Source organism: Styela clava, chromosome 6 (assembly GCF_964204865.1).
Source record: "Styela clava chromosome 6, kaStyClav1.hap1.2, whole genome shotgun sequence".
Lineage (NCBI taxonomy): Eukaryota > Metazoa > Chordata > Ascidiacea > Stolidobranchia > Styelidae > Styela > Styela clava.
In genome coordinates this window covers 1,423,714-1,451,154 of record NC_135255.1, presented here as the reverse complement: position 1 = coordinate 1,451,154, position 27,441 = coordinate 1,423,714, and the positions used below count along the sequence as shown (strand labels likewise).

General features: G+C 31.5%; 1 long non-coding RNA gene across 2 annotated transcripts in view; it reads left to right on the top strand.

Annotated features, from left to right (window-relative positions):
• LOC120330772 (uncharacterized) overlaps nt 1–27,441 on the top strand; it is a 188,918-nt gene that overhangs the window by 10,951 nt on the left and 150,526 nt on the right. Inside the window, exon 6 of one of the 2 annotated variants that reach the window (XR_005567885.2) lies at nt 4,198–4,718. The exons of the other annotated variant lie outside the window; for it this stretch is intronic. This is a non-coding gene — a long non-coding RNA (uncharacterized LOC120330772). Of the gene's footprint in view, nt 1–4,197; nt 4,719–27,441 lie in introns of those variants that run through there. 2 annotated transcript variants of the gene reach the window in all.

Sequence of the window (27,441 nt, the reverse complement as noted above, 5' to 3'; positions counted from 1 at the left end):
ATCACACAACGTTACGTAGTATTGTTTTTTTTCGATGTTGCCATATCGAGAGAGTAGAAACAGACAGGTTCAAATAGATTTGTTATAACATATATCCAATTCATATCGAATTATATTTTCTGTCATTCATAAACCCAAAACTTGACATAGTTCATATAGTTCACATAATGACATAGTTCGTAAAATTACTGGTACATTCAAATTCTAGTCGAAATTAGATCGAAATAACTAAATATTCTCCGGAAATTAATCAATTTTTGTAAAATTTACCGTCTTCGAATACCACATTGTGCCACCACAACTTTTTGTTGATTAAGTTTTTTTATATTAGTGCTCGATTTCCCGAATATTTTTGAAAAAACCTATTGTGTTTCAAGTATATTACCACAATTGAGAATGCTTCTTAAGAAAAATGAGAGATTTGGGAAAACACCCCCGCCATCTTCAAAATGACAAAATATTAGTTGTCCAGCTTGGGTTGGAGTTCTGGATAAGAATGATTTGAAAATTTGAAATCTGCATTCGTTTTTTTTTGTTGAAAAAAATGCATCAATTGAATTGAATTTAAATCTGTCATCAACTTAAATGCCCGACCCAGATTTGTGTTTAGCAAATTTTAATTTTTATTAAAATACAAAAAAGTACGATAAACAATAATTTATTTTTAAGTCATTGTCGCATGAATTTCTTATCCGTACAAAAATACATTGGAAAATGCTAAATGATGTTTATTGTTTTTACTTGAGTAAAACAGTAAAGATGGAAAGTAAGTATGTTAATATTGGGGAAATGAAAGCAAACGTATCAACAAAAAGGCGCTGAACGTTTCCACAAATTTATGAAAGAAATGAAATGGTCACTTCTAATTCTCTGATAAAGCGTAATAGATTGATAGATTTGAAAGCACGTAACACGAGGACTTTTTATAAATTTTTAGAATTTTCTGATTTTGTCGTAACAATACTGATCAGTTTGTTCTTCATTAGAGTTTGCGATTACTCTTGAAGAGAGGAAAATGAACTGCAAAATTCTTGTTCCTTCTTGTTCCATAGAAAACAGTTCCAAACAGGCTGGCAAGCCAGAAAATATCCAATTTACACTGCACACATGACGAGTCATATTAATAAGGCCCTCGCTTAATCGTTTGTTCTATTTTAGCTGATCTACTGCTAATAAGTGGACATTTATAAACTTGTTTTGATATCTCAAGGGCATGGCACTGTAATGTCGTTGTACCATACGTAGTTCGTCAAATAGACGCGTTTTTATTACTTTAACTTGTTTCTTATTTTAATGTTGGAGAGTGTTAGAATAACTATAGATTAAAACACGTCCAACTAACTGTCAACTGGAGGCGCTTAAATTTACCCAATAGGCTAGATAATTCCTCTTCTACAAATGCGGTGCACTGGTTAAACTTGTGCGTGCATTGAAAAATATACACAAAAGAAAACTAATTCATAATATAGAGCCGAGATAAAATAATGCTTAGGACACAGAATGTTTTTGTGCGTTAAACTGTGTTTGGAAAGACAAAGTTTTGGCGTTGGTTAATTTTAAATTTAGCCGACAGATTACTGGAATGCTTTGGTTTTATTCATTTCGTATCACATTAATGAAAAAAATAAATAAAAATACGCTCGGTGCGTTAATAAGCCTTGTTGGCTGTAATTGTGACAAAATTAAACTACTATAATAATATACTAAATATATATACTACTACTATAATTTTGAAAAAACAAAAATGCAGATTCTACTTGCTTTCATGCAGGTACATCCTAAAACTCTCATTTGTGGTGCGATTGTTTTGAAGTCATATTTTAAAAATATGTTAACGTAACTATAAAGAAAACGAATCTCCCAAATCAAATAAACCCTCTTTGGGTTTAGTACAAAATATAGAACGCCGTTAACATTATAAAGAGGAAAATATGGAATACCTGTAAAAAAGAAGAATGTCTGTACATTTTATACTTCAACGGACATTTTTTTCTGTAGTTCTTTGCGTTTCATACTTTTTTATTTTGTTTTTTTTGTTGTATTTTGTGGTATTCCAAGACTTCATGATAATATTGATTTTACTTTTATCTTGGTTTAAAAAAGACCATATAGTTGCTCTCCTTTCTTAAGAGGTCATTTATAAACTTGTCCTGGTGTCACGATGCCATGAAAATATAATGCCATTGTAACTTACGGGTCGTCTTCTGATAATCGCGTTTTTATTACTTCAACTTGGTTCCAATTTTAATGCTTGATTCAAATTAGAATATTTTTAAGTTGAAACACGTTCAAATATTAACTGAGTACAGCTGAACTAACCCAATATGCTAGGTTTATTTTGCAATAATATAGTCTGGCTTGAATATTAATTTTTTGACGAATGTTCAAATTACTATCGTGGATTGTTTACTTATTTTATTTTATCATTAATTGCGGTATATTGGATTTTTCATTTATTTCAATTTCGGTTTGGAATTATTAAAATGAGTGTTCTACCTTCTGCTTAAAACAAACATCAATGTCGTTGTACAGTCGGTGCTGGTCAAATGAAATTAGAAGACTTCCGGAAAAAGGTATCGGGTATCGGTAATATCGGCAAAATATTTGGTATCGGTATTCGTATCGATATCAGCTAAATGTAGACTGATATTTCCAAGATAATTAACTTTTTAATCTATTCCAGAATGTTTTTCAAAAGTAGGTTGAAATACTGATATGAAAATTATTTTTTGCTTTTCACGGTTTTAGCCTTGTTAAGTATGAGCAATGCTGTTTTCCAACCGCGCGAATAAAAACGAGAATAGGCCACCCACAGTAGCCAAACCCGATGAGTTTTCTAACCGAACACCGATATTATTAGCGTCAGTGTGCAATGTATTTAAACTAAAAAACGTATCTGGACCCAAATCAGTAATTCTTATTATCTGAAATATGTTTTTATTTCAATCTGAGAAAATTGTGTGGCATAAATACTGCTTGCAAACTGTTACTTTACCTAGTTTGGACTGCATACTTGAGATAATAATTACATAGCATGTAAATGTCGGCAATTTCTGCTTAAAATATTGATATCGGCGTTTTATCGTTGTTGTCGAATCGGTACAAGGCGAATCGGCGACAAGTGGTATTGGTACATCTCTCATGTTGGAATCTCTAGTATAATGTAATGAACGTTAATGTAATGTTTAAAATTGATATCCACCGCATGCGTTATTGTATCAAATGATATGTTGTAAAACAATGTACTCTTTTACTGCAAACATTAAAAACTCGTATGATATCAAATAGCGTCTCTTATTAAACCATCTTAAGCGTGTAATTGGTTACACATACTACCACTAAGATTCATTTCCTCAGCTACAGACAAAGTTTAATTGTTTTATTCCGTATATATATTTGACCCGGGGTTATTTCGAGAGTTATCGGGCATTGTACTTTTGGTGAATGACCGCTCATAGACTACTCTCTTTGAGGCAATTTCATCGTCTGTTTGCTGGAAGAAAATAGACATGTTGACGTAAACAAAATCTTGTATCGGTCTTGTCTTCTCATACTCTTGTTTGTTTATTATTATTTCGGTATTTCGGATCATTGCGAGTCGGCTATTCAAGAGGTAATTCGCATTAGAAGTTTGTCGTTTAAGTAGTGTTAATTCAATTGCCGTAATAAACTGATTGTTGGCTTGTATTATATTTTAGTTAAATGGGTTCAATAATATTGCATAAATTAATGTTGGTATTGTTTGCATCTTTCGGAATTAAGTATGTTGTCCCTACTTAGGTTGGTCGTAAAATTTAGCAACCCTATACATTAATAGTTTTGGCTTCTACATTATGCATTTCGCACATATTATTTGTTTTTTCGTACTTTATTCATGTAGACTGAATATTTCATTGCCAGTAATAGACTTCAATCATATTCAAAGTTGTGGAGTTGTTAATATCGAGAAAACTGGCAGGTTATAGGTCTAAGGTAGTTGATGACGCGCAGGGTCACCGCCCAACACGTTATAGGCGTCTTATAGAGCCATACGTAATAAGTTGCTCATAATTTACTTCCTCTATTATAAAAAGGCATAATAACTAAATGTATATTTTTATTAATATATTAAAATTAGTATATAGTATATATAAATAGAGTATATATATAAATAGAGTATATATAAAAAAAATAGTATATTGAAATATATTTTTACAGGATTCCTCAATTAAGGAACGTGACGACTCTTTCTGTTTTTCAAAAGAAAATAAAACTCAATTATTCAAATATGAAGAAAAGTCTTATTAAAGATGACTAAGATGTGCTAGCCAACAAATGCATCGAGTCCACACACAAGACTTTGATATTGAAAAAGTCACTATTTGTTTGAGACTGTATCTCATTGCCCTACGTATTAAGCTCGTATGCATGTGCACTGATTACTAATATGTGGTAGCAAACAAATGCATTGGGCAGCACGCACAAATGCCTTTATATCAAATAAGACTGTTGTTTAAAGCTATACCAAAATGCCATACACACTGTAAAAGAAATATATGCAAAAGTTTAAAATGGGTCAACTCGTGAGGAACTAACTATTTGTGTATATTGAATAATTGCGAACAGATTCTTGATTGTATATTTATTAATGAATTGAATCATAGCTCAGAAAACTAAATAAATTGTTATTTGTATTTTATCACCCTGCAATGTAATCCTGTATTTGATGTCCTGGTATGAAAAATTTAAAATAACGTTTCACGTTATTCTTATATTTTTATTACTGTTATTATATGTTACTGATTAGTGATTTATATTATTGTTTATTACAGATATTTTACATTATTTAATAAGCTTTTTTGTAATATGCTGTTTCCATATTTGGCTTTTTTTTGCCGTAGTCTTTATTTTCTATTGTATTTTTTGAGATATTTTCAACAGGAAAACAAGATATCGTGACACCGACAAAAGAAGAAAAGTATTAACAGGGATCGCCATGGCTTTTTTTGTTTTTTATATTTTATTTGTTATAGATAGATTAGTCCCATTCCCGCCATTAGGAATAATTGGGTTTTTATTGGGCTTAGATATTTTTAATGTTATTCTAGCCTCTCAGGCACACAAGTATGAAGACACTGGAAAAATCAAGAAAAGACGGATAGAAGGAAAATCTATAAATAACGAGTAAATATTTTTCGAATTTTATGAGACATAGATATTTTTAATGATATTCTAGCTTCTCAGGCACAGAATAATGTAGAAGTAAGAAAAAGACTGATACAAGGAAACAATGAAGAACTTAGGAAAAGACTGAAACAAGGAAAATCTACAAATTGAATGTAAATATTTTTACAAATTTTATTGGGCTTAGATATATTGTTAATATTATCTTAGCTTCTCAGGCACAGAATTTTGAAGGCACTGAAGAAATTGAAAGAAGACGGAACCAGAGACAAATCTAAAATACCGGTAAATATGTTAGATTTTTCATTAGGCAGGCTCGCTTTTTTCATTTAGTGTATATTTTGATTTTAATTCGATATAATAATTTTCTGAATATATTATTACTGTTACAATAATGCACCAAGTAGTATGTTTATTGCTGGCATTTAATATTTATCAATAAAGCTTTTGCAGTAATATGCTGTATCCATACTTGCCTATCTTATATGTCATAATCATTATTTTCTCTTCTATTTTTGAGATATTTTCAACTGGAAACGATAACGTGACACCGACAAAAGAAGAAAAGTATTAACAGGGCTCGCCATGGATTTTTTGTTTTTTATATTTTATTTGTCATAGATAGATTAGTCCCATTCCCGCCATTAGGAATAATAGGGTTTTTATTGGGCTTAGATATTTTTAATGTTATTCTAGCCTCTCAGGCACACAAGTATGAAAACACTGGAAAAATCAAGAAAAGACTGATAGAAGGAAAATCTACAAATTACATGTAAATATTTTTCGAATTTTATGAGGCTCAGATATTTTTAATGGTATTCTAGCTTCTCAGTCACAGAATTATGGAGAAGTAAGAAAAAGTCTGATACAAGGAAACAATGAAGAAATTAGGAAAAGACTGAAACAAGGAAAATCTACAAATTGAATGTAAATATTTTTACAAATTTTATTGAGCTTAGATATTGTTAATATTATCTTAGCTTCTCAGGCACAGAAATTTGAAGGCACTGAAGAAATTGAAAGAAGACGGAGCCAGAGACAAATCTAAAATAACGGTAAATATGTTACATTTGTTTTTATTAGGCATGCTTACTCCTTCTATCTAGTGTTCATTTTGATTTTAGTTCGATATAATATTTTTCTGATTATGTTATTACTGATACAATATTGCACCAAGTATTATGTTTATTGCTGGCATTTATTATTTATTAATAAAGCGTTTTTAATAATATGCTGTATCCATACTTGCCTATCTTATATGTCATAATCATTATTTTCTCTTCTATTTTTGAAATATTTTCAACTGGAAACGATAACGTGACACCGACAAAAGAAGAAAAGTATTAACAGGGATCGCCATGGCTTTTTTGTTTTTTATAATTTATTTGTTATAGATAGATTAGTCCCATTCCCGCCATTAGGAATAATAGGGTTTTTATTAGGCTTAGATATTTTTAATGTTATTCTAGCCTCTCAGGCACACAAGTATGAAGACACTGGAAAAATCAAGAAAAGACGGATAGAAGGAAAATCTATAAATAACGAGTAAATATTTTTCGAATTTTATGAGACATAGATATTTTTAATGATATTCTAGCTTCTCAGGCACAGAATAATGTAGAAGTAAGAAAAAGACTGATACAAGGAAACAATGAAGAACTTAGGAAAAGACTGAAACAAGGAAAATCTACAAATTGAATGTAAATATTTTTACAAATTTTATTGGGCTTAGATATTGTTAATATTATCTTAGCTTCTCAGGCACAGAATTTTGAAGGCACTGAAGAAATTGAAAGAAGACGGAACCAGAGACAAATCTAAAATACCGGTAAATATGTTAGATTTTTCATTAGGCAGGCTTACTTTTTTCATTTAGTGTATATTTTGATTTTAATTCGTTATAATAATTTTCTGAATATATTGTTACTGTAACAATAATGCACCAAGTATTATGTTTATTGCTGGCATTTAATTTTTATCAATAAAGCTTTTGTAGTAATATGCTGTATACATACTTGCTTATCTTATATGTCATAATCAATATTTTCTCTTCTATTTTTGAGATATTTTCAACTGGAAACGATAACGTGACACCGACAAAAGAAGAAAAGTATTAACAGGGCTCGCCATGGATATTTTGTTTTTTATATTTTATTTTTCATAGATAGATTAGTCCCATTCCCGCCATTAGGAATAATAGGGTTTTTATTGGGCTTAGATATTTTTAATGTTATTCTAGCCTCTCAGGCACACAAGTATGAAGACACTGGAAAAATCAAGAAAAGACGGATAGAAGGAAAATCTATAAATAACGAGTAAATATTTTTCGAATTTTATGAGACATAGATATTTTTAATGATATTCTAGCTTCTCAGGCACAGAATAATGTAGAAGTAAGAAAAAGACTGATACAAGGAAACAATGAAGAACTTAGGAAAAGACTGAAACAAGGAAAATCTACAAATTGAATGTAAATATTTTTACAAATTTTATTGGGCTTAGATATTGTTAATATTATCTTAGCTTCTCAGGCACAGAATTTTGAAGGCACTGAAGAAATTGAAAGAAGACGGAACCAGAGACAAATCTAAAATACCGGTAAATATGTTAGATTTTTCATTAGGCAGGCTCTCTTTTTTCATTTAGTGTATATTTTGATTTTAATTCGATATAATAATTTTCTGAATATATTATTACTGTTACAATGATGCACCAAGTATTATGTTTATTGCTGGCATTTAATATTTATCAATAAAGCTTTTGCAGTAATATGCTGTATCCATACTTGCCTATCTTATATGTCATAATCATTATTTTCTCTTCTATTTTTGAGATATTTTCAACTGGAAACGATAACGTGACACCGACAAAAGAAGAAAAGTTTTAACAGGGCTCGCCATGGATTTTTTGTTTTTTATATTTTATTTGTCATAGATAGATTAGTCCCATTCCCGCCATTAGGAATAATAGGGTTTTTATTGGGCTTAGATATTTTTAATGTTATTCTAGCCTCTCAGGCACACAAGTATGAAAACACTGGGAAAATCAAGAAAAGACTGATAGAAGGAAAATCTACAAATTACATGTAAATATTTTTCGAATTTTATGAGGCTCAGATATTTTTAATGGTATTCTAGCTTCTCAGTCACAGAATTATGAAGAAGTAAGAAAAAGTCTGATACAAGGAAACAATGAAGAAATTAGGAAAAGACTGAAACAAGGAAAATCTACAAATTGAATGTAAATATTTTTACAAATTTTATTGAGCTTAGATATTGTTAATATTATCTTAGCTTCTCAGGCACAGAAATTTGAAGGCACTGAAGAAATTGAAAGAAGACGGAGCCAGAGACAAATCTAAAATACCGGTAAATATGTTACATTTGTTTTTATTAGGCATGCTTACTCCTTCTATCTAGTGTTCATTTTGATTTTAGTTCGATATAATATTTTTCTGATTATGTTATTACTGATACAATATTGCACCAAGTATTATGTTTATTGCTGGCATTTATTATTTATTAATAAAGCGTTTTTAATAATATGCTGTATCCATACTTGCCTATCTTATATGTCATAATCATTATTTTCTCTTCTATTTTTGAGATATTTTCAACTGGAAACGATAACGTGACACCGACAAAAGTTGAAAAGTATTAACAGGGATCGCCATGGCTTTTTTGTTTTTTATAATTTATTTGTTATAGATAGATTAGTCCCATTCCCGCCATTAGGAATAATAGGGTTTTTATTAGGCTTAGATATTTTTAATGTTATTCTAGCCTCTCAGGCACACAAGTATGAAGACACTGGAAAAATCAAGAAAAGACGGATAGAAGGAAAATCTATAAATTACGAGTAAATATTTTTCTAATTTTATGAGACATAGATATTTTTAATGATATTCTAGCTTCTCAGGCACAGAATAATGTAGAAGTAAGAAAAAGACTGATACAAGGAAACAATGAAGAACTTAGGAAAAGACTGAAACAAGGAAAATCTACAAATTGAATGTAAATATTTTTACAAATTTTATTGGGCTTAGATATTGTTAATATTATCTTAGCTTCTCAGGCACAGAATTTTGAAGGCACTGAAGAAATTGAAAGAAGACGGAACCAGAGACGAATCTAAAATACCGGTAAATATGTTAGATTCTTCATTAGGCAGGCTCGCTTTTTTCATTTAGTGTATATTTTGATTTTAATTCGATATAATAATTTTCTGAATATATTATTACTGTTACAATAATGCACCAAGTATTATGTTTATTGCTGGCATTTAATATTTATCAATAAAGCTTTTGTAGTAATATGCTGTATCCATACTTGCCTATCTTATAAGTCATAATCATTATTTTCTCTTCTATTTTTGAGATATTTTCAACTGGAAACGATAACGTGACACCGACAAAAGAAGAAAAGTATTAACAGGGCTCGTCATGGATTTTTTGTTTTTTATATTTTATTTGTCATAGATAGATTAGTCCCATTCCCGCCATTAGGAATAATAGGGTTTTTATTGGGCTTAGATATTTTTAATGTTATTCTAGCCTCTCAGGCACACAAGTATGAAAACACTGGAAAAATCAAGAAAAGACTGATAGAAGGAAAATCTACAAATTACATGTAAATATTTTTCGAATTTTATGAGGCTCAGATATTTTTAATGGTATTCTAGCTTCTCAGTCACAGAATTATGGAGAAGTAAGAAAAAGTCTGATACAAGGAAACAATGAAGAAATTAGGAAAAGACTGAAACAAGGAAAATCTACAAATTGAATGTAAATATTTTTACAAATTTTATTGAGCTTAGATATTGTTAATATTATCTTAGCTTCTCAGGCACAGAAATTTGAAGGCACTGAAGAAATTGAAAGAAGACGGAGCCAGAGACAAATCTAAAATAACGGTAAATATGTTACATTTGTTTTTATTAGGCATGCTTACTCCTTCTATCTAGTGTTCATTTTGATTTTAGTTCGATATAATATTTTTCTGATTATGTTATTACTGATACAATATTGCACCAAGTATTATGTTTATTGCTGGCATTTATTATTTATTAATAAAGCGTTTTTAATAATATGCTGTATCCATACTTGCCTATCTTATATGTCATAATCATTATTTTCTCTTCTATTTTTGAAATATTTTCAACTGGAAACGATAACGTGACACCGACAAAAGAAGAAAAGTATTAACAGGGATCGCCATGGCTTTTTTGTTTTTTATAATTTATTTGTTATAGATAGATTAGTCCCATTCCCGCCATTAGGAATAATAGGGTTTTTATTAGGCTTAGATATTTTTAATGTTATTCTAGCCTCTCAGGCACACAAGTATGAAGACACTGGAAAAATCAAGAAAAGACGGATAGAAGGAAAATCTATAAATAACGAGTAAATATTTTTCGAATTTTATGAGACATAGATATTTTTAATGATATTCTAGCTTCTCAGGCACAGAATAATGTAGAAGTAAGAAAAAGACTGATACAAGGAAACAATGAAGAACTTAGGAAAAGACTGAAACAAGGAAAATCTACAAATTGAATGTAAATATTTTTACAAATTTTATTGGGCTTAGATATTGTTAATATTATCTTAGCTTCTCAGGCACAGAATTTTGAAGGCACTGAAGAAATTGAAAGAAGACGGAACCAGAGACAAATCTAAAATACCGGTAAATATGTTAGATTTTTCATTAGGCAGGCTTACTTTTTTCATTTAGTGTATATTTTGATTTTAATTCGTTATAATAATTTTCTGAATATATTGTTACTGTAACAATAATGCACCAAGTATTATGTTTATTGCTGGCATTTAATTTTTATCAATAAAGCTTTTGTAGTAATATGCTGTATACATACTTGCTTATCTTATATGTCATAATCAATATTTTCTCTTCTATTTTAGAGATATTTTCAACTGGAAACGATAACGTGACACCGACAAAAGAAGAAAAGTATTAACAGGGCTCGCCATGGATTTTTTGTTTTTTATATTTTATTTTTCATAGATAGATTAGTCCCATTCCCGCCATTAGGAATAATAGGGTTTTTATTGGGCTTAGATATTTTTAATGTTATTCTAGCCTCTCAGGCACACAAGTATGAAGACACTGGAAAAATCAAGAAAAGACGGATAGAAGGAAAATCTATAAATAACGAGTAAATATTTTTCGAATTTTATGAGACATAGATATTTTTAATGATATTCTAGCTTCTCAGGCACAGAATAATGTAGAAGTAAGAAAAAGACTGATACAAGGAAACAATGAAGAACTTAGGAAAAGACTGAAACAAGGAAAATCTACAAATTGAATGTAAATATTTTTACAAATTTTATTGGGCTTAGATATTGTTAATATTATCTTAGCTTCTCAGGCACAGAATTTTGAAGGCACTGAAGAAATTGAAAGAAGACGGAACCAGAGACAAATCTAAAATACCGGTAAATATGTTAGATTTTTCATTAGGCAGGCTCTCTTTTTTCATTTAGTGTATATTTTGATTTTAATTCGTTATAATAATTTTCTGAATATATTATTACTGTTACAATGATGCACCAAGTATTATGTTTATTGCTGGCATTTAATATTTATCAATAAAGCTTTTGCAGTAATATGCTGTATCCATACTTGCCTATCTTATATGTCATAATCATTATTTTCTCTTCTATTTTTGAGATATTTTCAACTGGAAACGATAACGTGACACCGACAAAAGAAGAAAAGTTTTAACAGGGCTCGCCATGGATTTTTTGTTTTTTATATTTTATTTGTCATAGATAGATTAGTCCCATTCCCGCCATTAGGAATAATAGGGTTTTTATTGGGCTTAGATATTTTTAATGTTATTCTAGCCTCTCAGGCACACAAGTATGAAAACACTGGGAAAATCAAGAAAAGACTGATAGAAGGAAAATCTACAAATTACATGTAAATATTTTTCGAATTTTATGAGGCTCAGATATTTTTAATGGTATTCTAGCTTCTCAGTCACAGAATTATGAAGAAGTAAGAAAAAGTCTGATACAAGGAAACAATGAAGAAATTAGGAAAAGACTGAAACAAGGAAAATCTACAAATTGAATGTAAATATTTTTACAAATTTTATTGAGCTTAGATATTGTTAATATTATCTTAGCTTCTCAGGCACAGAAATTTGAAGGCACTGAAGAAATTGAAAGAAGACGGAGCCAGAGACAAATCTAAAATACCGGTAAATATGTTACATTTGTTTTTATTAGGCATGCTTACTCCTTCTATCTAGTGTTCATTTTGATTTTAGTTCGATATAATATTTTTCTGATTATGTTATTACTGATACAATATTGCACCAAGTATTATGTTTATTGCTGGCATTTATTATTTATTAATAAAGCGTTTTTAATAATATGCTGTATCCATACTTGCCTATCTTATATGTCATAATCATTATTTTCTCTTCTATTTTTGAGATATTTTCAACTGGAAACGATAACGTGACACCGACAAAAGTTGAAAAGTATTAACAGGGATCGCCATGGCTTTTTTGTTTTTTATAATTTATTTGTTATAGATAGATTAGTCCCATTCCCGCCATTAGGAATAATAGGGTTTTTATTAGGCTTAGATATTTTTAATGTTATTCTAGCCTCTCAGGCACACAAGTATGAAGACACTGGAAAAATCAAGAAAAGACGGATAGAAGGAAAATCTATAAATTACGAGTAAATATTTTTCTAATTTTATGAGACATAGATATTTTTAATGATATTCTAGCTTCTCAGGCACAGAATAATGTAGAAGTAAGAAAAAGACTGATACAAGGAAACAATGAAGAACTTAGGAAAAGACTGAAACAAGGAAAATCTACAAATTGAATGTAAATATTTTTACAAATTTTATTGGGCTTAGATATTGTTAATATTATCTTAGCTTCTCAGGCACAGAATTTTGAAGGCACTGAAGAAATTGAAAGAAGACGGAACCAGAGACGAATCTAAAATACCGGTAAATATGTTAGATTCTTCATTAGGCAGGCTCGCTTTTTTCATTTAGTGTATATTTTGATTTTAATTCGATATAATAATTTTCTGAATATATTATTACTGTTACAATAATGCACCAAGTATTATGTTTATTGCTGGCATTTAATATTTATCAATAAAGCTTTTGTAGTAATATGCTGTATCCATACTTGCCTATCTTATATGTCATAATCATTATTTTCTCTTCTATTTTTGAGATATTTTCAACTGGAAACGATAACGTGACACCGACAAAAGAAGAAAAGTATTAACAGGGCTCGTCATGGATTTTTTGTTTTTTATATTTTATTTGTCATAGATAGATTAGTCCCATTCCCGCCATTAGGAATAATAGGGTTGTTATTGTGCTTAGATATCTTTAATGTTATTCTAGCCTCTCAGGCACACAAGTATGAAGACACTGGAAAAATCAAGAAAAGACGGATAGAAGGAAAATCTACAAATTACATGTAAATATTTTTCAAATTTTATGAGGCTCAGATATTTTTAATGGTATTCTAGCTTCTCAGTCACAGAATTATGAAGAAGTAAGAAAAAGTCTGATACAAGGAAACAATGAAGAAATTAGGAAAAGACTGAAACAAGGAAAATTTACAAATTGAATGTAAATATTTTTACAACTTTTATTGAGCTCAGGATATTGTTAATATTATCTTAGCTTCTCAGGCACATAAATTTGAAGGCACTGAAGAAATTGAAAGAAGACGGAACCAGAGACAAATCTAAAATACCGGTAAATATGTTACATTTGTTTTATTAGGCATGCTTACTTTTTCTATCTAGTGTTCATTTTGATTTTAGTTCGATATAATGATTTTCTGATTATGTTATTACTGATACAATAATGCACCAAGTATTATGTTTATTTCTGGCATTTATTATTTATTAATAAGCTTTTTTAGTAATATGCTGTATCCATACTTGCCTATCTTATATGTCATAATCATTATTTTCTCTTCTATTTTTGAGATATTTTCAACTGGAAACGATAACGTGACACCGACAAAAGAAGAAAAGTATTAACAGGGATCGCCATGGCTTTTTTGTTTTTTATAATTTATTTGTTATAGATAGATTAGTCCCATTCCCGCCATTAGGAATAATAGGGTTTTTATTAGGCTTAGATATTTTTAATGTTATTCTAGCCTCTCAGGCACACAAGTATGAAGACACTGGAAAAATCAAGAAAAGACGGATAGAAGGAAAATCTATAAATTACGAGTAAATATTTTTCGAATTTTATGAGACATAGATGTTTTTAATGATATTCTAGCTTCTCAGGCACAGAATAATGTAGAAGTAAGAAAAAGACTGATACAAGGAAACAATGAAGAACTTAGGAAAAGACTGAAACAAGGAAAATCTACAAATTGAATGTAAATATTTTTACAAATTTTATTGGGCTTAGATATTGTTAATATTATCTTAGCTTCTCAGGCACAGAATTTTGAAGGCACTGAAGAAATTGAAAGAAGACGGAACCAGAGACAAATCTAAAATACCGGTAAATATGTTAGATTTTTCATTAGGCAGGCTCGCTTTTTTCATTTAGTGTATATTTTGATTTTAATTCGATATAATAATTTTCTGAATATATTATTACTGTTACAATAATGCACCAAGTATTATGTTTATTGCTGGCATTTAATATTTATCAATAAAGCTTTTGTAGTAATATGCTGTATCCATACTTGCCTATCTTATATGTCATAATCATTATTTTCTCTTCTATTTTTGAGATATTTTCAACTGGAAACGATAACGTGACACCGACAAAAGAAGAAAAGTATTAACAGGGCTCGTCATGGATTTTTTGTTTTTTATATTTTATTTGTCATAGATAGATTAGTCCCATTCCCGCCATTAGGAATAATAGGGTTTTAATTGGGCTTAGATATTTTTAATGTTATTCTAGCCTCTCAGGCACACAAGTATGAAGACACTGGAAAAATCAAGAAAAGACTGATAGAAGGAAAATCTACAAATTACATGTAAATATTTTTCGAATTTTATGAGGCTCAGATATTTTTAATGGTATTCTAGCTTCTCAGTCACAGAATTATGAAGAAGTAAGAAAAAGTCTGATACAAGGAAACAATGAAGAACTTAGGAAAAGACTGAAACAAGGAAAATCTACAAATTGAATGTAAATATTTTTACAAATTTTATTGAGCTTAGGATATTGTTAATATTATCTTAGCTTCTCAGGCACAGAAATTTGAAGGCACTGAAGAAATTGAAAGAAGACGGAACCAGAGACAAATCTAAAATACCGGTAAATATGTTACATTTGTTTTATTAGGCATGCTTACTTCTTCTATCTAGTGTTCATTTTGATTTTAGTTCGATATAATATTTTTCTGATTATATTATTACTGATACAATAATGCACCAAGTATTATGTTTATTGCTGGCATTTATTATTTATTAATAAAGCTTTTTTAGTAATATGCTGTATCCATACTTGCCTATCTTATATGTCATAATCATTATTTTCTCTTCTATTTTTGAGATATTTTCAACTGGAAACGATAACGTGACACCGACAAAAGAAGAAAAGTATTAACAGGGATCGCCATGGCTTTTTTGTTTTTTATAATTTATTTGTTATAGATAGATTAGTCCCATTCCCGCCATTAGGAATAATAGGGTTTTTATTAGGCTTAGATATTTTTAATGTTATTCTAGCCTCTCAGGCACACAAGTATGAAGACACTGGGAAAATCAAGAAAAGACGGATAGAAGGAAAATCTATAAATTACGAGTAAATATTTTTCGAATTTTATGAGACATAGATATTTTTAATGATATTCTAGCTTCTCAGGCACAGAATAATGTAGAAGTAAGAAAAAGACTGATACAAGGAAACAATGAAGAACTTAGGAAAAGAATGAAACAAGGAAAATCTACAAATTGAATGTAAATATTTTTACAAATTTTATTGGGCTTAGATATTGTTAATATTATCTTAGCTTCTCAGGCACAGAATTTTGAAGGCACTGAAGAAATTGAAGGAAGACGGAACCAGAGACAAATCTAAAATACCGGTAAATATGTTAGATTTTTCATTAGGCAGGCTTACTTTTTTCATTTAGTGTATATTTTGATTTTAAGTCAATATAATAATTTTCTGAATATATTATTACTGTTACAATAATGCAACAAGTATTATGTTTATTGCTGGCATTTAGTATTTATCAATAAAGCGTTTGTAGTAATATGCTGTATCCATACTTGCCTATCTTATATGTCATAATCATTATTTTCTCTTCTATTTTTGAGATATTTTCAACTGGAAACGATAACGTGACACCGACAAAAAAAGAAAAGTATTAACAGGGCTCGCCATGGATTTTTTGTTTTTTATATTTTATTTTTCATAGATAGATTAGTCCCATTCCCGCCATTAGGAATAATAGGGTTTTTATTAGGCTTAGATATTTTTAATGTTATTCTAGCCTCTCAGGCACACAAGTATGAAGACACTGGAAAAATCAAGAAAAGACTGATAGAAGGAAAATCTACAAATTACATGTAAATATTTTTCGAATTTTATGAGGCTCAGATATTTTTAATGGTATTCTAGCTTCTCAGTCACAGAATTAAGAAGAAGTAAGAAAAAGTCTGATACAAGGAAACAATGAAGAAATTAGGAAAAGACTGAAACAAGGAAAATCTACAAATTGAATGTAAATATTTTTACAAATTTTATTGGGCTTAGATTTTGTTAATATTATCTTAGCTTCTCAGGCACAGAAATTTGAAGGCACTGAAGAAATTGAAAGAAGACGGAACCAGAGACAAGTCTAAAATACCGGTAAATATGTTACATTTGTTTTATTAGGCATGCTTACTCCTTCTAACTAGTGTTCATTTTGATTTTAGTTCGATATAATATTTTTCTGATTATGTTATTACTGATACAATAATGCACCAAGTATTAGGTTTGTTGCTGGCATTCAATATTTATTAATAAAGCTTTTTTTAGTAGTATGCTGTATCCATACTTGCCTATCTTATATGTCATAATCATTATTTTCTCTTCTATTTTTGAGATCTTTTCAACTGAAAACGATATCGTGACACCGACAAAAGAAGAAAAGTATTAACAGGGATCGCCACGGCTTTTTTGTTTTTTATATTTCATTTGTTATAGATAGATTATTCCCATACCCGCCATTAAGAATAATAGGGTTTTTATTAGGCTTAGATAATTTTAAAGTTATTCTAGCTTCTCAGGCACACAACTATGATGACACTGGAAAAATCAAGAAAAGACGGATACAAGGAAAATTTACAAGTTACATGTAAATATATTTACAAATTTTATTAGGCGTAAATATTTTTAATGGTATTCTAGGTTTTCAGGCACAGAATTATGAAGGCACTGAAGAAATTAGGAAAAGACTGATACAGGAAAATCTACAAATTGAATGTAAATATTTTTACAAATTTTATTGGGCTTAGATATTGTTAATATTATCTTAGCTTCTCAGGCACAGAATTTTGAAGGCACTGAAGAAATTGAAAGAAGACGGAACCAGAGACAAATCTAAAATACCGGTAAATATGTTACATTTGTTTTATTAGTCATGCTTACTCCTTCTATCTAGTGTTCATTTTGATTTTAGTTCGATATAACATTTTTGTGAATATATTATTACTGTTACAATAATGCACCAAGTATTATGTTTATTGCTGGCATTTAATATTTAATCAATAAAGCTTTTTTAGTAATATGCTGTATCCATACTTGCCTATCTTATATGTCATAATCATTATTTTCTCTTCTATTTTTGAGATATTTTCAACTGGAAACGATAACGTGGCACCGACAAAAGAAGAAAAGTATTAACAGGGCTCGCCATGGATTTTTTGTTTTTCATATTTTATTTTTCATAGATAGATTAGTCCCATTCCCGCCATTAGGAATAATAGAGTTTTTATTAGGCTTAGATATTTTCAATGTTATTCTAGCTTCTCAGGCACACAAGAATGATGACACTGGAAAAATCAAGAAAAGACTGATAGAGGGAAAATCTACAAATTACATGTAAATATTTTTCGAATTTTTTGAGGCTCAGATATATTTAATGGTATTCTAGCTTCTCAGTCCCAGAATTATGAAGAAGTAAGAAAAAGTCTGATACAAGGAAACAATGAAGAAATTAGGAAAAGACTGAATCAAGGAAAATCTACAAATTGAATGTAAATATTTTTACAAATTTTATTGGGCTTGGATATTGTTAATATTATCTTAGCTTCTCAGGCACAGAATTTTGAAGGCACTGAAGAAATTGAAAGAAGACGGAACCAGAGACAAATCTAAAATACCGGTAAATTTGTTACATTTGTTTCATTAGGCAGGCTTACTTTTTTCATTTAGTGTTTATTTTGATTTTAATAAATGATATTTGTTTTCAGAAGATAACCGAGAAATAGAAGAAGCCGAACATTATCTGTGAACACAATCACGATAAGGTATAATATAATACATTAATGACTAAGTTTTTATAATTTTGACAAGCCACTATTTACGGGAGTCAACGTTTTGAGTGTCCATTGTGGTTTTATTGGTATAGTCCTGTTTTCCAAACGACCCGAAATAGTTACCTAATTCGTTTGGCATTTAAATATGGGCATAGGGCGTTTCAGATTTTTCTGGAGCGCGATAGGACCCCATTAACAAGTCCTAACGAGTGGGAAAACCGACACCTCTTGGGTCCACATGGAAGCTCGGTGTTATATTTTGACAATTTAGAAAATACTTTTTTTTTAATTGTTAAAAAATGCAATGTTACTATATGCAATGAATATAAATTACTTACAAATCTATTTAGATTATTTAATTTATTATGTGGTTACTCCACTTACTTCGCAATATGTTTTAGTTGTATTTTGCATACATATATTGAATGGAGAAAATATGTCTGTACAATATAGTAAATTTATTTGCTATGTTTGATTCTGACAGTATTGTTCTATTCCGTATCGAAATGGCAGATTCAGTCAGGCTGAAAAATTATATAATTCTACCCAGCAGAACTGTCTGTATGATACAGTTATATTTATTAGTTGGACGCTTGAACCATAAGAATCAGATTCAGATATTAATTTTGTCTGGCATGAAATATTATAATGACACAATTAGACAAACAAACAATCAGATTGACAATGTTCGCAATTAATTGACAGGGTTCCAGAAAGACTACCAAAATAAATGCAGAGAGAGTGAGTGAGCTTAGTCAGTTTTTTTTACTTTGTAACGTCATGCATGGGTGAGCGTAGTCAGTTTTACTTCGTAACGTCATGCATGAGTAAGCGTAGTCTTTTTTCACTTTTGTATCCTTCCTCATGCATGGGTGAATGTCTTGCAATAAACGAAAATCTGAAATTTCATTTTGCTATAAAATTATGTTTTGCTTTTTATAATACGTTAAGTGAAGTAAATTATCGCTCTGTCTATTCGCTCTCAGTAAAATATTTACTTTGCTGTGCCTTTATTGCAATGTACCTGAATAACAATTGAATTTTTTTTAGACTCCTTTCAAACCCCTGAGACATCTCCAACGAACCCAGGTATTAATCAATGACTCGTATAAATTCAATTTAGTATTTAATCTAAATATTTAGATAAATTAAAATGATAATTCTTTTAACTATGATCTTATTGTCACTTGCAAAATCTCAAATGCGGAGTTTTCTCTATTCGTACTAATTCCAATGCATCTGCTTACATACTGCAATGAGCATATATACAATGAGTGGAAACTTGCAAAGATTTGCTCATTGTGGCATTGTTCCCTGCATTTTTTACGTCGTCCAGCTAAATGGTTCGTTCGTTGCATATTAAGAAAACGCATTGCTCGCTGCCGAAATCCCTTGCTTCAGCCGAGTCGGGTGCGAAATTGGCCGTATTGAGGTCTTTAATTCTTCAATACGGGTAAGGTACGCTGAAAGCATACAACTATGAGCATATGCTTATTGGGAATGCATATCTATTAGACAGAAAACGTATCTACAGAACAGAATATGAACCAGTCGCCGAGAGGAGTGCGGTTATTTATGTATTTATTAATTGATATAACATGGGATTTACCTATTTATCCAAGGGGAGAATCACATGGCTCAGCGAGCTATTCGTTTACTTATTAAAAATACTGATTTTAACTATAAATTACTCTGGGATATCTTGCCATTGAAAACAAAAGCCAGAAATTGGAAGAATAGCAGGGAATGAAATGTGTGTATTATGTAATGGAGAACCTGAGTTTGTTTCACATATTTTCATGTATTGTAAATTTATAAAAAATATTTATGAAGATTTTGTTTTAGATATATTAAAATTGATTAGAATACATTTTGTTATCAATATGATTCTTGCATATTATTTAATTTTAACGATCCTTTATATAGTCATATAGATACTGTTGATTTGGATGCAATTATACTTTTGTAATCAATAGTGAGATATAAAATTTTGACCATGAGAAATTCTATTATATTCGAAAATAAAACACCACAGTTTGCCTTTCTCAAAAAGCAGATAAAAATGGCCATAATATGTACAAAAATATAGAGAATTATAGAATAAACAACCCATTTGAGAGGGAATTGAAAAATTTATGTAAAGCATTATTTTAAAAAGAAAATTATATGTTTATGATATGTATTTTATATTTACTAATTTTATTTTTATTGTTTTATATCAATGCATTTATTAAAATAACCTAATTATGGTATGGATTACTACTGGAATTGAACAAAATAAATACTGGATCATGGATGCAAAATGGAATATGAACTTATTTATATTATATATATTATTTTATATTTACCGTAATTAAAATCACTCATTGAGTGAACGAATGAGCATACTGTTATGCTTATTGGGAATACATACCATCTCTTAGGCAGAAAACTTATCTACAGAACAGAATATGAACCAGCCAAACGGGGACCTGGGATATTGTATTCATTGATATAGATAGAGATAGTTTATTTTGAAAAGTCCACAATCTGACAATACAAACAAATAAAAAATGGAGAGTTCTGGAGAGCGAGCAAAATCTTTAAAAAAGTTCAAAACACGGTGAGTATCATGTGCCTGCTGTGTTATAGCAAGTAGTAATGTGTAATGAATTTAATTCACTGTGGTAACTGAATTGCGATCTTTTTATTTGTTATGAGCACACTCGCTGGAACTCCATAATCTATTATTTTATTTTTTAGTAACACTTTTTATAAAAATATCAAATTGTTTATCATACTTGCATCCATATTTCGCCCTAAATTCCATTCTATGACACTTTCTCTGTATCCAAATATCTATGTCAGTGGTTCTTAAACTTTTTCGAGCGCGACCCAAATCTGAGTTTTATGAATACTCGCGACCCAATCCTAAATAACGCAAAATGTGTTTTTAATGTTAGTACAGTTTGACTCAAATACAGACAACTATTTATTAGAAACAGTCCATTGACTCAGTGAGATTGATGAAACTGAAATTTCAATACACAGCTCTATTTTACTTAACGCAATACGCAGGTTGTCACGGGTATCGAGGCGATTGCGAGCTTAGTTTTGATAACCGTCAGTGCCAAATATCCTCGCTCGCACAAGTGCCTTGTCGCGAATTGTAGCAGAAAAGGCGTCCGCTGTCCGCGCAAACACGACATCCTAGCTGGCCTTCGGTATCTCTCGCAATATACAACTTTTTACTCATCAAATGTGCACACACTGCTTCGTTCGCGGTAAATGGTGCCTCGAGATGAAGTCACATTTTCTCTAGATATTGAATAATCTAATGTCGAGAAGCGAGCTTTTTCATTGCGTCGTCTATTACAATTTACATTACCAAAAAGACACCCATTTTTGGTTATTTCAATCCACTAAGACGACATTCCACGCGGTCAACACAACGACAAGCGACGTGCATGGTTACCGATACCATAACAATAATACACGTGACTGGCATATCAGAACTGTGATGTAACAATGAGCTCAAGACAGTTCTTTCCGTGAATGAAATTAGATTTTTTTATTATTTTTAAATACAGGAGTTTAGAAGCTAAATTGAAACATTGGGAAAGCTGAAAATTCTTCCTTCTCCTCTTAGATTGCCCTTGCATTGACGACCTCGTCGCGACCCATTTTAAACCTTCCGCGACCCATGTTTGGGTCGCGACCCATACTTTAAGAACCACTGATCTATGTACATGACCACATTATTTATTTTTTAGTAATACTTCATTTAAAAGTATCATAATGTTTATTATAATTGCTATTCTAGTATTTTATCATTTTTTTGCCTTAAATTTCATTCTATGATACTTGCTCTGTATCCAAATCTATAAAATCTATATGTATATGAGCACTTTATTTATTTTTTAGTACCGGTAATACGCCTTAAAATTCATTCTATGTTACGTGCTCTGTAGCCGAATACATTTATGTACATGAGCACTTTATTTCATATATATATCTGCTGGAGAAGGGTCAATATATATATATATTCATATATATAAATTCATTCTATGTTACGTGCTCTGTAGCCGAATACATTTATGTACATGAGCACTTTATTTCATATATATATCTGCTGGAGAAGGGTCAAATCCTGATCATGTATTATTGTGTGTTACTATCCTCCAAATCACTTGCCAGTCATAATCAAGTATTATAATTTGATGTGTTCAAATTATAGTGTATAAAGAAATCTACTCATGATTTCATTACTATTATCAAATGTTTATAATTAAAGTGCTATAATAATAGAATTTTCCCCATCTTTGCTTATAAAAAATCTATGTCCTATTACATTCATTTTTAGTAGACAAATTTTCCAAATAATAAGTATCCTCGCTAACCCATTTTTATGCAGTTGATATGCAATACATGTCAACTTATCAGCTGAATAAATGATGATCTTAGGACAAAACATGATTATTTAGTACTTTCCAAATCAAAAATTCTTGTGAATAATGTATATAGTGAATAAGGTATATGAGAGGTATTGAAGAATTTAACACCGATCCTGTTAAATGACCCAAAATGTTGTAACGTTGTCTCCCAGTCAAACACCTGAGCATCTGTTTTTGTTTATTATAATTTATATATGTTCATGGTTTGACGAACGAAATAAACTCTCTCTCTCTATTAGTTTAAAATACTGACTTCTGGACTTGGCTAATTTTATGCATATCAAAACTTGTCATTTATTTTGTTCCATCCATGTATTTTCCACATGTTTTTCCAATAAAACATACTTACGCCTTACTACTGTTATTTGTAGCTTATTATTGTTAGCTAATTATTTTTGAGGTGGGGCGCAAGACTTCACAATTCTAAAAAGGGGCTGCGGCTTGAAAAGTTTGGGAATGTTTGTATGTAGTAGACCCTAACCTGGTACACATGGTTCCGGTGTCTACAAACTGGGTTTACATACTTCAAGAGTACCTTTTTGTATTACAGTTGTGAAACAGAAAAAGCTGAATGTCGGTCTTATTCCATCTGTAAAGTTACCAAAAACTCCACAAAGAATGAACAATGTGTATTATCGATGAAATGAAAAGTGACATATAAAAAAATACAGAAGCTGTAGAAAATATTTTGCATTACAGAAAAATTAGTTCACATATTAAATATTTTACATTACAAAAAAAAATGGTGCTCCAGAAGTATGTGTACCAATATGAAAGTAACAAATTTTGTTCGCCTACTTTATATCAAGTTGTGTAAATGGACTAAATTCTATCGGTAGGGGGATATTCACTTATGTAAGACCGACAATTCCCGAACTTTTAATAGAACAAAAATAGGGAGAATCGTAACCTAACCTGGTACACATACTACGAGTACCAAAAAAACAGCCCACATAGTAAAAGCAGTTATGGAAATACTTTACATTACAGAAAAATTAATTCACATAGTAAATAGCAGACGAAGGAAATATTTTGCATTGCAGAAAAAATAGCTCGCATAGTCAATAGCAGTCATGAAATATTTCTCACTATTGATTACAAAAGTATAATTGCATCCAAATCAACAGTATCTATACGACTATATAAAGGATCGTTAAAATTAAATAATATGCAAGAATCATATTGATAACAAAATGTATTCTGATCAATTTTAATATATCTAAAACAAAATCTTCATAAATATTTTTTGTAAATTTACAATACATGAAAATATGTGAAACAAACTCAGGTTCTCCATTACATAATACACACATTTCATTCCCTGCTTTTCTTCCAATTTCTGGCTTTTGTTTTCAATGGCAAGATATCCCAGAGTAATTTATAGTTAAAACCAGTATTTTTAATAAGTAAACGAATAGCTCGCAGAGCCGTGTGATTCATATGGAGGATAGGATAGGATTTACATATTTATCCCGGGGGAGAGGAAAGCCGATAAGACGGCTTATCCATATGGCGAACCACGGCCTCTCGTCCGGTTACCATTCCAAGTCGGGTATGGGATTAGTTTTACTGTATTGTTTGTTTTCGGAAGCATGGACTTGGTGGTGGAGGAAGCCGTAACCGACCAGCGGTTACGTGAACCACCCAACGAAGGCGAGGAGTCCAGCAATCCTCTCGCACATAACCATCTCTGCATGGGATTCGAACCTGCGAAGCCACGCAGAGTAATTAGAGGTGCGGTGGCGAGCGTATTCCTAACGCTTAGCCCGTTGAGCCACACCACCGAGCACAGAGCTATGATTGAGAGAGGCCGTGGTTCGCCATATATTTAGGCCTTCTTTTCGACTTTCCTCTCCCCTTGGATAAATATGTAAATCCCATGTTATATCAATTAATAAATAACCGTACTCCTCTTGGCGACTGGTTCATATTCTGTTCTGTAGATACGTTTTCTGTCTAATAGATATGCATTCCCAATAAGCATATGCTCATAGTTGTATGCTTTCAGCGTACCATACTTCGAAACCCAAAATCAAATATGTATTGAAGAATTAAAGACCTCAAGTCAAGTTAATACGGCCAATTTCGCACCCGACTCGGCTGAAGCAAGGGATTTGGCAGCGAGCAATGCGTTTTCTTAATATGCAACGAACCACTTAGCTGGACGACGTAAAAAGGCAGGGAACAATGCCACAATGAGCAAATCTTTGCAAGTTTCCACTCATTGTATATATGCTCATTGCATACTGCTATCATTGGGATTAGCTGACTTTTTCATACCCGAGTAGTCGTGTCAAACCAATTGAACCGCCCTCCCTCAAATTACTTTCTTCCAATTAATAACAGAATCTTTGTATATTTCTTAGCTTTCAAATGGTTCCATTACATTTGAACCCAGGACATTTGCACTTGCATACTATTGCACCTATGGGAATTTTTTTTAAGGGTATTTGAACCCGTACTAACCCTAACCCACGGATTTTAGCACCCTCATATAGATTGAACTCGCGAATATACGGGTGCGAATGTACGTGGGTTCAAATGTACGGTCATCTTTCAAATACTCACAGACATAAAACTTGGAGAATTGAAAATATGAAAAAAATGACGCGCTACCGTGATTACGAACACTCTAAGAATCATGGATCATGCTTTAATATGACGCAAAAATGGTCTTGTCTAACTCAATTACACCGTCCTCCCTCTGAGCCTCTTGTATACCTCTCCTAAAAAATTTCATAACTTTCTGTTCAAACGTGCTAGAAAATTCACTGCGATCTCGTTGGAAAGCTCATTTACGCGCTTTATGCCAGCCATTTCTCGAGACACTTGCTTCTTTTGCTCAACCATGTCGCGTCGAAAATGAGAAAAAAACATTTGAAAAATGTTTTGTAATTGATATCGATGTGATAAATACAAGCGAGATCGACTCGCAACAGGTACTCTCGAAAAAAAGCATTACGTCTTGCAACAAGCCCAGACTTACTTCTGAAGTGCAACGAAACGCTAGATATTCAAGATAGAAAGAACGCGTACAATCTTAAAAACTGAAAATTTGAAAGCGGTTGGTCCAGTAGTTGAGGCGAAAAGCCATTTTTTCATAATGACAAATAGAAAAATTTCGTGACCAACAAATAAAACGACTAAACGATACGGCGACGAGGAATGGTTTGCTCTTGCTCAACCAGGAATGAAGGCCAAGAATATAAAGCGCTTCACTATTCCACCCTTATGAAAGAGCATTTGTTGGGTGATCCTGACATCATAGAAATGGCTGCGAATGCATGTTTTGTTGGTCACGAAAAGCTGCTTGCTCTCATGCATAAAAGAAATGTATCCACTAATAATGGAACAATAACATCAAACGTTGAAAGGAGGTGCGTGATTACATTCCGTTAGTGAGCTTTTTTGAACTCAAATGAAAACACTCTCTCTGTGATTTAAGAAGTAATCAGACGCAACTTGTGTAAAGTTATTTGACACTAAATTCGAATTGAAATTGTTTGTTGCTTTTTTACTTCAAATAAATGAACGTTAGGCTTTTCAATGAAGAGCGCTCCAGAAGTGTATGTACCAGTGGCGGCGCGACAATAGGGCCAACCGGGGCAATGCCCCGGTTGTTTTTTCGGTATAATAAAAAATATTCGAAAAATACCTCAATATCGGTTGCACAGACTGTCTACACTAGCCATATTCTCCCGACATGGTCATTTTTCGCTCGCAAAGCCTTCGCCGAACGTCGACGGGGCGACGCCGATTTTGCCCCGGTTGCTCATTGTATATCGTATTCTCTCTTTTATCTTCCACTCGCCGCGTTTGTCTCGTTTGTTTTCTGTTTCTTTTACTAAATCATCGGGGCCGATCGGGGCTAGCCCCGAAAAATACCTCAATATCGGTTGCACAGACTGTCTACACTAGCCATATTCTCCCGACATGGTCATTTTTCGCTCGCAAAGCCTTCGCGGAACGTCGACGGGGCGACGCCGATTTTGCCCCGGTTGGTCATTGTATATCGTATTCTCTCTTTTATCTTCCACTCGCCGCGTTTGTCTCGTTTGTTTTCTGTTTCTTTTACTAAATCATCGGGGCTAGCACCGAAATTATGACGACACAATGCCGACGTTTCTTACAACAACGTGTTGACATATTCACGCATTCCTTCTCGTTCGTTGGTTGCTTGAAGAGTTGATAGTTTCCTCGCCTTTGTTTTTGTCGCTTGTTTCGCTATTTGAATCAGTTAGAGACCTTTAGTCCCTTTGCTTTCGATTTTCCACATTCCTTTTGAGCTCCTCACTTCTTTCCGGCTTCGCATTTCTTAGC